Consider the following 16,275-nt stretch of genomic DNA (forward strand, 5'->3'; position numbering starts at 1 on the left):
TGAAATGCTTATAAAGATTTTTTAAAATTTCCAAGTGGTTGAGAGTTTAGATATTTTTATTCTTATTTAAATTTGTGAAAGATTTCTTTGTGGTCTTATATATTATTTGTTTTGCTCAGGGTTTCAAATAATAGCTTTTAAAAAGACTCATTTTTTGTTGTTATGGACCAAAATTCAATATTGGCCTATAAATCAACTTTCATAATTGTAGTATTTCAAACTTTGGTGTCCTCTTTTTTGCTGTCAAAATCTGGTATTTAGGTCTCCTAATGACTTATTATTTTTCTGTCAATTTTTGTTTCTTAATGTTTAATGCTGTGTTTTCATCACATGACTTTTATCATTATAATATTTTCATTCTGTGTTCTTCCTTTTATCAACATTATATACCAAATGGATCCTTTATTCCAAGGATTGCTTTATGACTCTTAGTTTTTCTAATTATTTCTGCCATTCATCTTTTTATTTCTATCTGCTTGTTTAAGATTTGGCTGTTGTTTTATTCTTTTAGCTATTTAGAGTTAATTTTAACACTTACTGATGTTTTTCCTAATTTCCAAGTGAATTCATGTTCACTGCAGAAATGCTGGCAACTACAGAAAAACACAGACACACAAAATCATTCGTTACCCAGAGTTTTCTCTTTTTTCATCCCCTTCTTTAAAAATTTTCTTCGCTATGTTCAAAGAAAGCCAGAAGAGCCTACGTCAGGGCCTACAGGTCACAGGCCAATTATACCGAAACCAGATCCTTCCACAGTCCAGAGCGTGGAGAGACAGAATTATCAAGAAACGCGCTCCCGTTTCTGCTTCATTTTTTAAAATTCAAAACCAGCAAATCACATTCTTCTCTTGTCTACTGTGGGAGTGGAGAAATAAAGTGATTAGATTGCCAAGGATTCAAAGAAAGAATGATGTGAATCTGCTGCTCAGGAGGAGGAAGCCAGGTACCTCCCTCATGTCAGGAGTTGAGGGAAGGTGATTCCAGGGGCCACTGCTGAGAAGCAAAAGCATGGCTTCAGAACGGACCTGGGTGTATGTGTGTGTTGCTGTGTATTTGTGTGTGTTTGTATGTATGTTGTGTTTTGTTGTATTTTGTGTGTTGGTTTTTTGTTGTGTGTATGTTGTTGTGTGTGCATGGTTGTTTGTTTATTGTTGGTGTGGGTGTGTGTTGGTTTTGTGTGTATGTTGCCGGTGTGGGTGGGTGTTTTCATGTCTGTTTATTCTTGTTTGTATGTGCTGTTTTGTGTTTGCATGTGTGTATTATTTCGTGTGTGTGTGGTTGTTGTGGGGAGGGGAGTTAACAGTAGCAGAAAGGGTTTGGCAGCAGCCCAGAGATCCTGCTGAGGGTAAGCAGATAGTCAGCACAGCTAAGTTGTTTTCTTCACAGTCAAGAAATTGGGTCTGAGAGCTGTCTCAAGTCATGTTCTGGCTGAGAAGTAAGGTCCAGAGCTTAAGCAAAAATGTGTCCTACGTCAAAGGATCTGAAAATAGGCTCTTCAAGGAAAGGTTAAAGGGTTCAATCCCTTTAACCTAAAGGAGGAAAAGATGAAGTGGCTACTTAATTACTACCATCAAATCCACAAAGATTCTCCTAGAGAGTGTGCAGTGGTTTTCAACTTTCTATAGAAGACAAGGTGAAATGCAATCCACTTAAAACAATGGCAAGATGAAGGAGTTTCTCAAACCTCAGATTTGTACAGCATGAAACAGTCTTCAGGGACAGATTACAGAATTCCCAGCCCCAGCGATCTTTGAAGAGAGAGAAATAGCCCTCTAGAATGCAGGTGCCATGACCTGTAGGAAACCAGCACAACCTCTGGGTCAGGCAGACCTGGGCTAGAATTCTAGCTCTACACAAACCCCAAATATTACCAACCTTTTTACTCTTAGCTTCCTCATCTGTAAATTGGGCATAATGACAAAATCTGTAGCACAGACTTTTGTTGGATTAAATCAAATGACAAGCTATGTAAATCCCTCAGCCCCAGTCCCTGGTACATAGCAGGTGCCCAGCAAATGTTAGTTTCCTCCCCTGTTCAACTAGTAATTGATGAGCAGTTAACATTGCACATCCTCTGACCACTAAAGAGAAACCTAACTCAAATCCATTTACTAAAGATTTAGTGAGCATCTCCTTTATGTAAGGTACTGGGCAGAGATTTCACTCCCCAGCATCCACTCGCCCTATCTTTGGCATGCCTCCAACTTTTGTGTGTGGGTGCATGCGTCCACCCCCCAGAGAAGGCAATGGCACCCCACTCCAGTACTCTTGCCTGGAAAATCCCGTGGACGGAGGAGCCTGGTAGGCTGCAGTCCATGGGGTCGCTAACAGTCGGACACGACTGAGCGACTTCACTTTCACTTTTCACTTTCATGCATTGGAGAAGGAAATGGCAACCCACTCCAGTGTTCTTGCCTGGAGAATCCCAGGGACAGGGGAGCCTGGTGAGCTGCCGTCTATGGGGTCGCACAGAGTCGGACACGACTGAAGAGACTTAGCAGCAGCAGCAGCAGCATGCATCCACCCCTAGTCAGTTTGGTTTTGCTGGAGCTTACTGGGTTACACCTGACCCAGACATTGCCAGTCAAAGCATCTGATCTTTCTGTCAAGAGTGATTGGTTCAGGAATGGAACATGACCCCATCAGAGGCAGTGAGCCCCAAGAGGCATTACTTAAGTTTGCTGGACAGTAGAGTTTAGCTTCTCCCAAACTCTGGGAGACTGAAGCTAGCACACCCATCCAACCTCCTCAAGAGCCTGAGAATTACAACATATAGAAGAGAGCAAAGCTGAGTCCAGAAACCAGAGAGAATCCAGCTCAATCCCTGGGCTTCTCAGCTATATGACCCAGTAAATCCACTTTTTGTTTAAACTAGCTGAGTTGGGGTTTTATGTTGCCAAATGTGTCCAAACTGATAGAGACTATGTAAAAAATACAAAAATAAATTAGGCTGAAAAGCTGATAAGTTATACATAAGATGTTTACAAAAACAATAATAGTACAGGCCAAGTATTTATTATATACTATTTATCTAGGGCTTATTACATGTCAGACACCACACTAAATTCTTTGCACACATTGGTTCATTTAATCTTCAGGACAGCTACTTTTATGGAATGAACAGTGTTTGACTTTGAACTTGAAGAATGGGTAGAAATTGGGTGGGTGTCGACTGAGCGACTTCACTTTCACTTTTCACTTTCATACATTGGAGAAAGAAATGGAAACCCACTCCAGCATTCTTGCCTGGAGAATCCCAGGGGTGGGGGAGCCTGATGGGCTGCGTCTATGGGGTTGCACAGAGTCGGACATGACTGAAGCGACTTAGCAGCAGCAGCAACAGAGAAGAGAAAAGAGGGTAAGAAGAAGAGGGAACAGATGGAGACAGGAAAACGCAGGAACAGTTTAGGGACCAGCCAGCAGTGCTTTTCCTTGGGGCCTGGAGAGCAGGAAGGACAGTCATGCAGAATAAGACTGCAAAGGAAGACTGAGGCCAACCCATTGGGAACCCAGGAACGTCAAGGCAAGGAATCTGTTGTTCATACGAGGTTTTTCAAACAAAGAAGGAAGAGACCTCAAATCTGCTCTCACATAGCTTAGATTTACCCAGGGAAAATATTCTTATGCAGGAGATAAAGATTGCTTCCAGGTGAGTAGAGAAGGAGACATGATGAATGTGGAGGTATTCACAACTTTTATCCCCATCCCTAACTCTGATAAAGACTGACACTTCCTTTCGAGTCAGCACTCAAATGCTCTCAACTGTTCAGAGTCTAGGTGATGAGAAAAACACAGCCAAGACAATCTGAGATGGTTAGTTGGTCTGTAAAGGGTTTAGGTGATGGGCAAGGGAGATGGACAACAGGCCTGAGTTGGAACTTATGGGGCTGGAATTTAAGGAAGAAAAAAAGAGAAATTCTTAAGGAGCTATTGTCATCCATATGAAGGAAACTGGGGAGGAGGGTTTTTTGAACGTGGGGCTGTGAGGTTTCTTTAGAGAAAAAGCCAGGGTTTGAGACACGTCCTCATAATTACTTTTTCACTTCCAGATCGCAGATGCTGAGATATGTTATCATTAGGAGGAAGAGTTTGTTTTAGTATTTACTGAAGAGTATGGCTGACTGACTGAAGATGTGGAAGAGGAAAAAGCATTTTCAGTTCAGCTTGAGGGAAGACCAGGGATGTGTGTACCCAGGGAACACTCGGAGAAGCAGTCTACTCTGAGAAAAAGCACCCCCAAAAAGTGAGAACAGCAGGTGTGGGTATGTCAAAACCATATGAGATGTCCCTCCGAAAGTTAAACCAAGAATTGCCATATGATCTAGCAATTCCACTTCCAGGTATAGACCCAAGAGAACTGAAAGCAGAGGCTCTAATGCACACTTGTATACCAGTGTTCACAGAGCACTGTTCACCGAAGGTAACGTGGAAACAATCCAAGAGTCTGCCAATAGGTAAATGGATCAACAAAATGGGGTATGTACAGTGGAATAGTACTCAGTCTTCAGCAAGGAAGCAAGTTCTGATACACGCTACAATGTGAATAAATCTCAAAAACATTATGCTAAGTGAAATAAGCCGGACACAAAAGGACAAATAGTGTATGATTTCGCTTATATGAAGTATCTAATACACGCAAGGGCTTCTCAGGAGGCTCAGTGGTAAAGAATCTGCCTGCCAATGCAGGAGCCGCAGGAGACTCAGGTTCAATCCCTGAGTCAGGGAGATCCCCTAAGATAACATGGCAACGCTCCAGTATTCTTGCCTGGAGAACCCCCTGGACAGAAGAGCCTGGCAGGCTTCAGTCTATGGGGTTGCAAAAAGTCAGACACAACTGAAGCGACTTAGCATGCATGCTTGTAATATATGCAAATTCCTAGAAAATAAAGGGACTTCCCCGGTGGTACAGTGGATAAGAATCCAGCTGCCAATGCAGGGATCGAACACTGGTTCCCACATGCTGCGGGGCAACCAAAGCCGTGTGTCGCAACTGCTGAGCCCGCACTCTGGAGCTCACAAGTCACAACAACTGAGGCCTTGTGCTGCAGCTACTGAAGTCTGCCTGTCCTTGAGCCTGTGCTCTGTAACAAGAGCAGTCACGACAATGAGAAGCCCACACACCTCAACTAGAGAGGAGCCCTGGCTCTCTGCAATTCGAGAGATCCTACAAAGATCCAGTGCAGCCAGAAACAAATAAATTCCATTAAAAAAAAAACAAAGTAGAGTAAAGGTGACCAGGTCCTAGAGGAGGGGAAGAGGAGATGAGGAGTACTGAGTTTCTGTTTGGGATGATGAAAAAGTTCTGGAAATAGAATAGGGTGATGGTTGCACAATACTGTGATTATTAAGGCCACTGAATTGTACACTTAAAATTGTTAAAATGGTAACTTGTGTGTTGTGTATATTTTACCACAATTTTTTAAAAACCACACAGGATATAAAGCTGTTGATGCTGGACTAAGAAGTGGGGGTTGTCTACTATCCCCAGACAGAAGTCTAGATCATAAAGGAGAGCTATCAAGGGTTGTTCTAAGGAGATTAATCAATAGCCATGAAAGGGAGAAGTTTGGACCAATGCCAAGCACTGGCTGAGGTTGTGAACTTTTAAACTAGTGTGTGTGTGTGTGCTTAATTGCTCAGTCGTACCCGATTCTTTGGGACCCCTTAGACTGTAGCCCACCAGAATCCTCTATCCATGGGATTCTCCAGACAAGAATTCTGGAGTGGGTTGCCATTCCCTTCTCCAAGGGATCTTCCCCACCCAGAGATCGACCTAGGTCTCCTACATTGCAGGTGGATTCGTTACCATCTGAGCCACCAGGGAAGTCTTCAAACCAGTAAGAATGGGATAACTCTAAGAGCCAGACAAGGGGAGAATTGAAGGAATTTTTGATAACTGGATGGGGTCAGAGACACTGGGGAAGCCAGGCATTTCTCATGACTCAAGCATTTTTTTCCTTACAAAACATTTGCTGCAGTGGTTAATTTCCATTTTTTACCAAACTAAGTATTTCCTTCCTAATATTACCTAACTGTACCTTTCTCCACTGCTGCCATAAATAGAACTCATCAACCACAAAGTCGCTAGAAAACTGTCAACCTCAGCCGATATAGAGCACTCAACCATATGGAAAAAAGTGGGCAGTCATGACTCAGGCAAAGTGACTCTGCTTTTCTGAATGGAAAAAACATTCCACATTTTGATCTTGACCAAGAATGTCACTGAATGCAACTCTGAGGTCTGTAAATAAACCTTTTTTTCCCCCTTTGATACTGCAATGTTTCCTATTGCATAACCATATGCTTTAACAGAGACAAATGTCAAACTCTCATCTAATCAATATAAAAGCCATCTTACAACCTGTTTTTCAGGATCTCCTTTTTCACTCCTTATGTTTTATAACCCTACTATTCCAGTAATATTTTAATTTCAATTTCTTTCATATCTACACAAAATCCAAAACAAAGCACATGTGTATGTAAAAACCTGAATTTTTCTTACAGGTTCAAAAACAATTTTGCTGCTCCCTCAGACACAGCTTAGATGTGTTTTATTATCAAAGGGACCCTGGTGTCTCTTAACCATAAATGAAGTTAAAGCAGTTAACCTGTTTACCCCACTTATCACCCAGTGTCACATAGTGGCAGAGCAGAGTCTTCAAAGCTTGGGAAAGAGGGAGGTATATTTTGGTAATGAGGAGAAAGGTCTGACACCAAACCAGATTAGTGCCACAGCGAGAGGCTGTGAGCAGGTCACAGAAGCAAAAAGACAGAAGAGAGGATGAGGGTGCTGGCAATTGATGTGATACCTCCGCCTTCATCACCCTATATGTTATTAATACATGCAAAAGGAAAAGATTAGCCGGACTGTACCAAACTAGATCCCTCCAACAGCTGGAGGTATAGGCGATGTTCTTCTCCATGGCATCTATTCACATACACTGATCTTTGTGGAACTCTGGGGGCCTTAAATACTTTAGCCTTGCCACTTCAGGAAGATGCATGTATATTCACTGAACAAATACTTACTGAGTACTTCCTATTCTGCCAGACACTGTGCAAAGTCCTGGGGATAAAACTGTGAAGAACCCTGTCCTTCAGGAGCCTACAATCTTAGTGGAGGAGACCACGATAAATAGAATAATAAACAAGTAATGTTCATGAGAATTACAATGAACAGAAAGAACAAGAGTGAGGAAGTAAGTAGAAACTGCAGCAGGCCACCTCAGATGGGGTGTTCAAGGATGTCCTTAGAAGGGGGTAACATCTGAGCTTGATCATCAAGGATGAGAGAGAGTCAGCCGTCTCCCCTTGGAGGAGCGTCCCAGAGCAACGCAAGTGCCAGATTCGGGAGCACTTGCTCAAGAGAGACAGCAGAAAGTGCAGTGGCTGTGACTATGCTACAAGATGATTTGCAGAGCTGGGTAAAGCCAGATCTTGAGGATCTTGTAAACCACACACGGGTGGTCAGAAGCCACAGAAGAGTTTTAAGCAGGAGGCCAGGGCTTCCCTGGTGGCTCAGTGGTAAAGAATCTGCCTGCAATGCAGGAGATTCAAGTTCAAGATCTGAGTCAGGAAGATCCCCTGGAGAAGGGAATGGCAACCCACTCCGGTATTCTTGCCTGGAGAATCCCATGGACAGAGGAGCCTGGTGGGTTATGGTCCATGGAGTTGCAAAGAGTTGGACACGACTTAGCAACTGAACGATAACATGCTTTTATTTACATTTTTAGATGATCACTCTGACTGCTGTGAGGAAATGGAGGTGAAACTGGAAGCAGATTACTCAGGAAGCCACCATGAGAACCCAGAGAAGTGATGATGGCAGTTCAGACTAGGGAATGGTTCTCAAAGTAGGGTCCCCAGCACCTGGCAACTTGTTAGCAATGTAAATTTCAGGCCCTACTCAGCCCCAGTGAATCAGCATCTCTGGGGTGGGGTCAAGCCATATGCATAGTAACAACTCTTCCAGGTGATTCTTTTATTTATTTATTTTATTTTTGGCTGCACTGGGTCTTCCTTGCTGCTTTCAGGCTTTCTCTAGTTGCAACAAGTGGCTACTCTCTAGGTGTGGTGTGTGGGCTTTTCACTGCAGCAGTTTCTTCCGTTGCAGAGCACAAGCTCTAGGGTGCATGGGTTTCAATAGTTGCGGCTACTCATCTCACTGGTAACTTCGTAAGGGTCTCTCAATTATTCCTGGCCTCTGGCCTCCTCCACTGCAGGGGGTCACCCCAGAGCACTGCTTTACCCACCATGCCCTGCAACATCATTAATAAATTCTTAATTTATAAATTCTTAATTAGTTAGTAAATTCTTCAGAATAAAATTCAGATGATTAGATTGATATTCAAGGTCCTACACATTTTGTCTCTCCCTATTTTTCCTAACTTGGGCTTCCCAGGGGTAAAAAATCTGCCTACCAGTACAGGAGATGCAAGAGTTGAGAGTTTGATCCTTGGGTCAGGAAGATTCCTCTGGAGAAGGAAATGGCAACCCACTCCAGTAATTTTGCCTGGGGAAATCCCATGGACAGAGGAGCCTGGCGGTCTAAATTCCATGGGGTCGCAAAGGATCCGACACGACCAAGCAACTGAGTAACTGAGCATGCACATTTTTCCTAACGTACCTTCTTATACTTTCCAATATGTACCTTATACTCAAAAAAGGCTGGTCTATTTGTAGTCCCCTAGGCATGCATCATGTACACCCACCCACACCATCTCTGCCCTAACCTAGAATGCCTCTCCTCTCCACTTTCTCTCCAAATCATTCCCATCCCTTCAGATCCACTTCTGTCCCCACCTCTCTTGGGAAGTCCTCTTTGACTTTCCTTACCCACAATGGTCTCTCCCTTCTCTAAATCTTTAAAACCCCTCCTGTCTGTGCCAGTCATCTGATGCTCCTCAGGCACTGCCTAGCATGACTCGTTTCCTGTTCGTGGGCTTGGGCCTTATCACATCAACCGGATTATAACCCCACTTAGAGCAGATGCCACATTCTACACAGTGATTCACCACAATGATTATGTGACCTCTTATGTCTCCTAGACTATATTGTGGAGCACAATGGACAGCACAATGGAAACACAGATAAGCAAGGATATAGCAAACGGGTCTCACTGTCTGCCCCATTTGTGGCCCCTTCTGAGAATCTTTCGCATCCCTTCAACCTAAAGCAGCCAGTCCAGTGTGAGAAAAGCAGGATGTGGCCTGATGAGGCACTTCCGTATGAGGTTCTGCCTGAAGAGACACAGAAGTTGCTGTCAGTTGGTGGTGGCTCCTGGAGCTTGGAGACCATGATGGAGGGCTGGACTGGCAGCTGTGCTGTGAAGGAAGCCAGAGGACTGTGCAGAGGAGACTGGCTTAGGTGGGAGGTCAACAGAGAAGATGTGCAGAGACAGCAATTGTGCAGCTTCTAGAAACAGGGAGAGAGACTCAGCTCCTGGTGGCCAGCTGGTTCTCAGGTCCTGTCTGTCACTCAACAGGGTTGAGTTGTATCTCCTGTCCATGAGGTCCCTCTACCATTTCAGGACATTGGAGCTTGCTGGGATGGCTTTCTGGTTTTTGCTTTCAAAGGAACTTTGGCTGGAAAAGAGGCAGCACAGGCTGATAATAACTCTACCTTCCATTCCTGCTACTCCTCCCAGGATGGGCTCCTCAGGTCCTGCCCCTTCCCTTCTTCTAGGACTGTCACAACAAAGCATGATTACTAGATTCCTAACATTGAAAACCAAGAAGCAATTGCTCAAATGCTGTCAAAAGTGACATCCAAGTTTGAGTGACAATGATGGCTTTGGTCCTGTCCCCATCCACTTCTCTATTTTTAGTTCCGCTCCTGCTCTCTGCAATTACAGTGCCTAGTGCTGAAGCAGTTGCCAGGAGTTATTTAACAAGTACCTTGCCCTTCTTTGAAGACGGTGCTTTGATCCTGAGCTTATATCCTCCTCTCAGCAACAAAGATTTCAGAATGTGCCATTTCACAAAACACTGAGCCTCTTCTGGTGTTTTCTTTGAATGACGGGCTTGAGCCCATGGACTGATCATGGACATTGGAGTTTATCAAAAAGAAATTACCCCAAACGCAGTGTCTTCAGCTATTTTCTCTCCATCTCTAAAATGGGACTAACATGCCCAAGTTTTCTCAAAAAGGCCAGGAAATGAATCAATATAATGGGTGGAAGTGAAAGTATGAAAGTATTAGTCACTAAGTCGTGTCCGACTCTTTGTGACCCCATGGACTGTAGCCCACTAGACTCCTCTGTCTATGGAATTCTCCAGGCAAGAATACAGGAGTGGGTTGCCACTTCTTTCTCCAGGGGATCTTTCCTACCCAGGGATTGAACCTGAGTCTCTTGCATTGCAGGCAGACTCTTTACTGACTGAGTCACCAGGGAAGCCCCATAATGATAGGAAAGAACTTTGTAAATACATTCCACATAGTATTATTTTTCTAATTACCAATGTCCATTTATCTTCAGGTAGATCATTCAAGGTGTAAGTGCTATGTTCAAAGAACTATGAAACACTTAAAGCTGTGTTATGACGCAGGAGCTACCTGAGTCCCCTACTAAATGATGCTGATGGACATGCTGTAGTGCCCACTCCCGCATGCACGTGTGTTTATCTAATATTTGAATTTTTTACATCAAGTGCAAATTATTTATCCCATCAGAAAATCCTATGTATAAAGGGTAGAAAAATTGGGGAACCACACCTGCAGGAGAGTGAAGAAAGCCAGATAAAGGAAGAGAATTTGGACTTTATTTCATCACAATAAATGCCTCAATGGATCCCGAGGACACTGGGCTGACCCTGAAGACTTGTCCCAAGCGAAGCCAAGAGGCAGAACTCTGTACCCCTACCTGTCAGTCATTGGGTGCAAGCTGCCCCCAGGAAGGGGTATCGCCTTCATCTGAGAGCAATTCCTGGGAGGGGTCACTCAGGCCAGCCGTAGGCTGGGGAATGAGCCTGAAGCAGATGCGGAAGCAGGGGTTGCAAGGATCTGAGCACAGTGCAACATCTATTACCACAAGCCAGAGTTGCCTTTGTGTCTTTTCTGTGTCAATGAAATAAGCAACTAACAAGGAATTCCCTGAAGAAAAGGTGGTCTTCACAACGGTTTTCTTGCTCCAAGGACACACTGTAGGGGATGGAACATACCTCGGACTACCTGGTATCTGACGCACGGGGCTAACAGGAGAATCTGTGGCAGGACACAGGAAAACTCCAGACATGACCCTGCGCCTACACCCCAGCCAACAGCACACACCGCCGGCTCCTTAACCCACAGACTCACATCTCTCATCACAGGTATTTCATTCCAGGAATGAGGTCCTGGCCTTAGCTCAGCTGAAAGGGATATTTTGCTTTTCATGTTCGCCATCTCCTCTAGTATGTACACCTAAGAGCTGACAGTGTTATTACTTCAAAAAGGCTTATGGCTATTAGCCTGAAATTAAAAGGTATTATCAGAAACAACTGGGAGAATTAAAAGATCGAAAATAACATTTGAAACCTTTGCAATTCCCCCATTAAATGACAGGATGTGCTAAAACTCATCTATGCTCCATTTTGCAGGAGGAAATCCTCCCAGGCTTTCTTAAACGTTTACACATATTTATTCCTTGCAACATTTTTATTAAACTTACTGAAATATGTTGTAGAGAAATACACCCTTGATCTTTATCAAAACTGTATATTTCTTTTAAGTCCTGAGGAAGGGCATTCTCTCTCACCTAATGAAATTGTAAAGTGGCAGCTCTATTGGCCTCTTTGTCCCGTCTTGCTGTCCCGTCTAGCTCAGAAATTAATCAATTCAAGAAGACATATTAACTTCCTGGTTAATTCAAAGATCAGATTCTATGATTTTTGTTCACCTATAATGGACAATATGTCCGGGTGATTATCTCCTAAGAGGATCACCATTTAAGCTTTTCCTGGATGCTCAATTCTTCTTCGTCCATTTGCTAGCATTTTTATCTTCAACCAGGAAAAAAATGTACATTGTCCTACATTTGTGGTTTGGCAGATTATAAGCCATCATTGTTCCTTTCTCTTTTTGATGTTCTTCAGATTTTTAAAAGTGAGTTTAACAAGTACTTTGAGTTTCCTCGGTCCTTTCCAACTTGTCACCATCATAATTGCTGATGCACTTCATTGACAGACAAATAAACATTTACCTTTTTGGCTGAGTATGAAACCAGTCCCTGCCTGCACTTGTTGGTATGGGCAAATTCTCACCAACGTGTGAGGCTATAAAAGTTACAGGTTAATAGCATGGATTCTTTTTTTTTAATTGAAGTTGATTTACAGTGTTGTGTTAGCTTCAGGACATGTGTAGTAATCATACCTGAAGTGTTAGCATCCAGCCCAATGCTCTCTTCAAAGAGGGTACTCAGATGGTTATGGCAAATGAATGGATATTTTAATTAGCTAGGATATCATCTTTGGGGTACCTGTGAGTGTGATATAGAACATGATCCCATCTGAAATAGAAGAGAATGATTACGTCAAGTGATCCAGATACATAGATATAGTCTTTTTCAGATTCTTTTCCCATATAGGTTATTATAAGGTATTGAATATAGTTCCCTGTGTTACACAGTAGGTCCTTATTGTTTATTCATTTTATTTTAAAAGAGGGAAGGAGACACAAGTTTTGGGGTGTTTTTTCTGGTATGTTGTTGTTTAGTCGCTGAGTCAGTCATGTCCCACTCATTGCGACCCCATGGACTACAGCCCACCAGGCTCCTCTGTCCAAGGGATTTCCCAGGCAAGAATACTGAAGTGGGTTGCCATTTCCTTCTCCAGGGGATCTTCCTGACCCAGGGGTCGAACCTGTGTCTCCTGAGTTGTAGGTGGGTTCTTTAACACTGAGCCACCTGGGAAGCTGCTGTTTATCCCTTTTATACATAGTATTGTGTATCAGTTAATCCCTAACCCCTAATTTATCCCTCCCCTACTTTCCCTTCTGGTAATCAAATGCTTGTTTTCTATGTCTGTGAGTCTATTTCACTTTTGTAAATAAGTTCATTTGTATTATTTTTTTAGGTTCCACATGTTAAGTGACATGGTATATTTGTCTTTTTCCGTCTGACTTACTTCACTTAGTATAATTAATCTCTAGGTCCATCCAATATAGCATGGATTCTTGAGCTGGATTGTCTGGTTTCAAATTCCACCTCTGCCACTTAGCTCTGGAAAAAAATCACAGCTTCTTTGTGCCTTAGCTTCCCTGGGTATAGAGAATATCTATTCACAGGGTTACTTAAAATTTTTAAGTTTTAAAAATTTTAATTAAAATTAAAACTGTTAGAATTGACTCAGTTAAAAGCAGTGTCTAACATGTGATCTACATATTTTTATATGTGTGCATGCATATGTATACTAGTTATTATTACTAGTATTACAACACAAATTTAAAATTATTATAAATTATACAGCTAAATTGTGGTATTTGTCAGTAACAGCAAAAAATTTATTATGACATAATCATTCTCTTCTATTTCAGATGGGATCATGTTCTATATCACACTCCCAGGCACCCCAAAGATGATATTCAAGCTAATTAAAATATCCATTCATTTACCATAAACATCTGAGTGCCCTCTTTGAAGAGGGCATCGGGCTGGATGCTGATACTTCAGGTATGATTACTACACATGTCCTGCCCTCAGAGCACCATTCCTCCCAGAGGCCCACAAACACTAGCCCTTCCTGAAGTCAAATAGTGGACCTTCGAGCACATTTTCTAATCTCATATTTATTCTTAAGCAGTCATTATTAGCGAATGTCTTTATATTCTGTCATGAAGCTTCCTCTCAGGTCATTGAAAGCTTAGAGGAGATAGATATTCCACATTAGAGACGGAGAGAAGATTCCAAAGAAAGGCTTTAGCAGGTACAGTGGTATTTCTCTACAAAATCATTGTGATATCTCCACTGATATCTTTTTCTAGGCAGGTGCTATATCAATAGTCCACTTTTTATACATCTGCAATCAAAGAGGGCTGACAGAGCTAGTCTTTCCCACTCCAGGCTCCCCAGGTGGTGCTAGTGGTAAAGAATCTGCCTGCCAGTGAAGGAGATGTAAGAGTCATGGGTTCAATCCCCAGGTCAGGAAGATCCCCTGGAGGAGGGCTTGGCAAACCACTCCAGTATTCTTGCCAGGAGAATCCCCTGGACAATGCAGCCCGGAGGGCTACAGTATAACTCCATATCATTCCTTGGATAATGGTTTGCTTTCACAAAATTACTTGTTCCCTCTGATGACTATTGGGAATATAACTAATTGGGAATTAACTTATTAATTAGTTATTGGGAATATAACTAATTAAGTCAGCTGCACAAATTCCATACTTATTGTGTGATAAAAATTATACTATATAAAGTGCAGGAGCTAAAAACATCAAAAGCGGTGTTAACCAAAATTTATAATTAAAAAAGAATACAAAAGTCATTACAGCACATTGGAACTAATCAGGGACAGCTTTTAAAAGGTGAATTTTAAGCCAGAAAGATCACATGCATGGACTGGTGATATTAAAAGCAGACAAGGGGGTTCTGGTATCCAACAAGGTACAGAGGAAGGCATTTGAAAATCTGTGCATGCACGCACACACACACACACACACACACACACACTCCTCTGTCCTTCCCAAACTCGTGTGCATATGTCGGCAAAGACAGTCCGGTCAATGAGCTTGACGGATGGCTGTGAAGTGTGTGCCATGTGGCTGAACCAGAACCCATGATAGTGTGGACCCAGACAAGAATGAACTTTTCAAGTTTCCCGGGTGCCTGGAGCTGGACATCCCTGTGCACATGGATCCCTGTGCACCCCAGTGGAACTTTCACCCATCAGGTGCCGGAAGCATCTGTCCTCGACCACCGAGTAGTTGAGGTAACTCTCAACTCTAGTAACTCTCTCAGGTCCTGTTGCCTGGGGAGTGCTCCCTAACACAATACAGAAAGAATTTCAGGGCTGCCCATCCAGAAATCTGATGCAAGGAGCTCCTAAGGGGTGTTAAAACTGCCCTCCTGTGGCCACAGTATGGGAAAGAATCCAGACCTGGAGAAACCACACACTAAGAGGGCTCAGGTTAAAAGCTCAGAGAGCCAAACATCTTGCTCGAGTGCTCGCCGTAGGCCAGCAAAGCCTGAGAACTCTCTGGAAGCTATGATGAAGGCCAAGAAGCAAATGTCTACGGCAGCAGGCAGACAAGCTGGCGACAAGATCAACGTGGCACATCTGAGCGTAGGACCAGAAAGGCTTCCAGCAGTTCCTATGTGAGCAGACACTGTGGCCAGACATCAAAATCCATGCCTTTGTGCAATCTCAGGACAGAGAGCAAGTTCAAGCTCTTTTAACCAATTCTTTGGTCTTCATAGAACTTCTACTTAAAACATCCCTTCATTATCTATATACATATATATATATACCTGGACCCAGTGGTCACTTACCTTGAGAGTTAAGTTCCCAGGGCCTGGATCAAAGCAAACAAAATGGGCATCTCCCACCCTCTCTACCCCTAAGGAATTGTCCTAAAAGAATGATCTGTGTGTCAGTGTGCCACACGGAAGAGTGGCTTATACCTGGAGATAAATCCTGTCCCTCCATCAGGCTGGTCTGATGGGCCAGCCTTTCAGGACAAATTTGTGCACCTGAACCTCCTCTAACCTTGAACTTCCACTCCAAGGCTGCCTCAGTCAACCTGGTATAGGAAGAAGGAGAGACCCAGTTACTTGGGCATTTTCCCAGCTTTCCTAAATTAAACTTGATTCTGTATTATCTATCCACTCATTCATTCACTCATCCATTCGTTCACTTTTTAAAACTGGAATATAAGCTTTACAACATTGTGTTAGTTTCTGCTATACAACATGAATCAGCTCTATGTGTACATGTATCCCCTTCCTCTGAGGCCTCCCTCCCACCCCTTCAGGCCATCACAGAGCACTGAGCTGGGCTCCCTGTGTTATACAGCAGCTTCCCACTAGCTAGCTATTTACTCATGGCGGTGTATAGATGTCATCGCCACTCTCTGGATTCAGCCCATCCTCTCCTTCCCCCCACCCTGTGTCCACAAGCCCATTCTCCATGTCTCCACTGCTACCCTGTAAATAGGTTCATCAGTAGCATTTTTCTAGATTCCATATATGTGCATTAATACACGATATTTGATTTTCTCTTTCTGACTTCACTCTGTATGACAGACTCTAGGCTCATCCGTATCACTACACATGAGCCAATTTTGTTTCTTTTTATGCATTCA

Source organism: Bos mutus, chromosome 9 (genome assembly GCF_027580195.1).
Source record: "Bos mutus isolate GX-2022 chromosome 9, NWIPB_WYAK_1.1, whole genome shotgun sequence".
NCBI lineage: Eukaryota > Metazoa > Chordata > Mammalia > Artiodactyla > Bovidae > Bos > Bos mutus.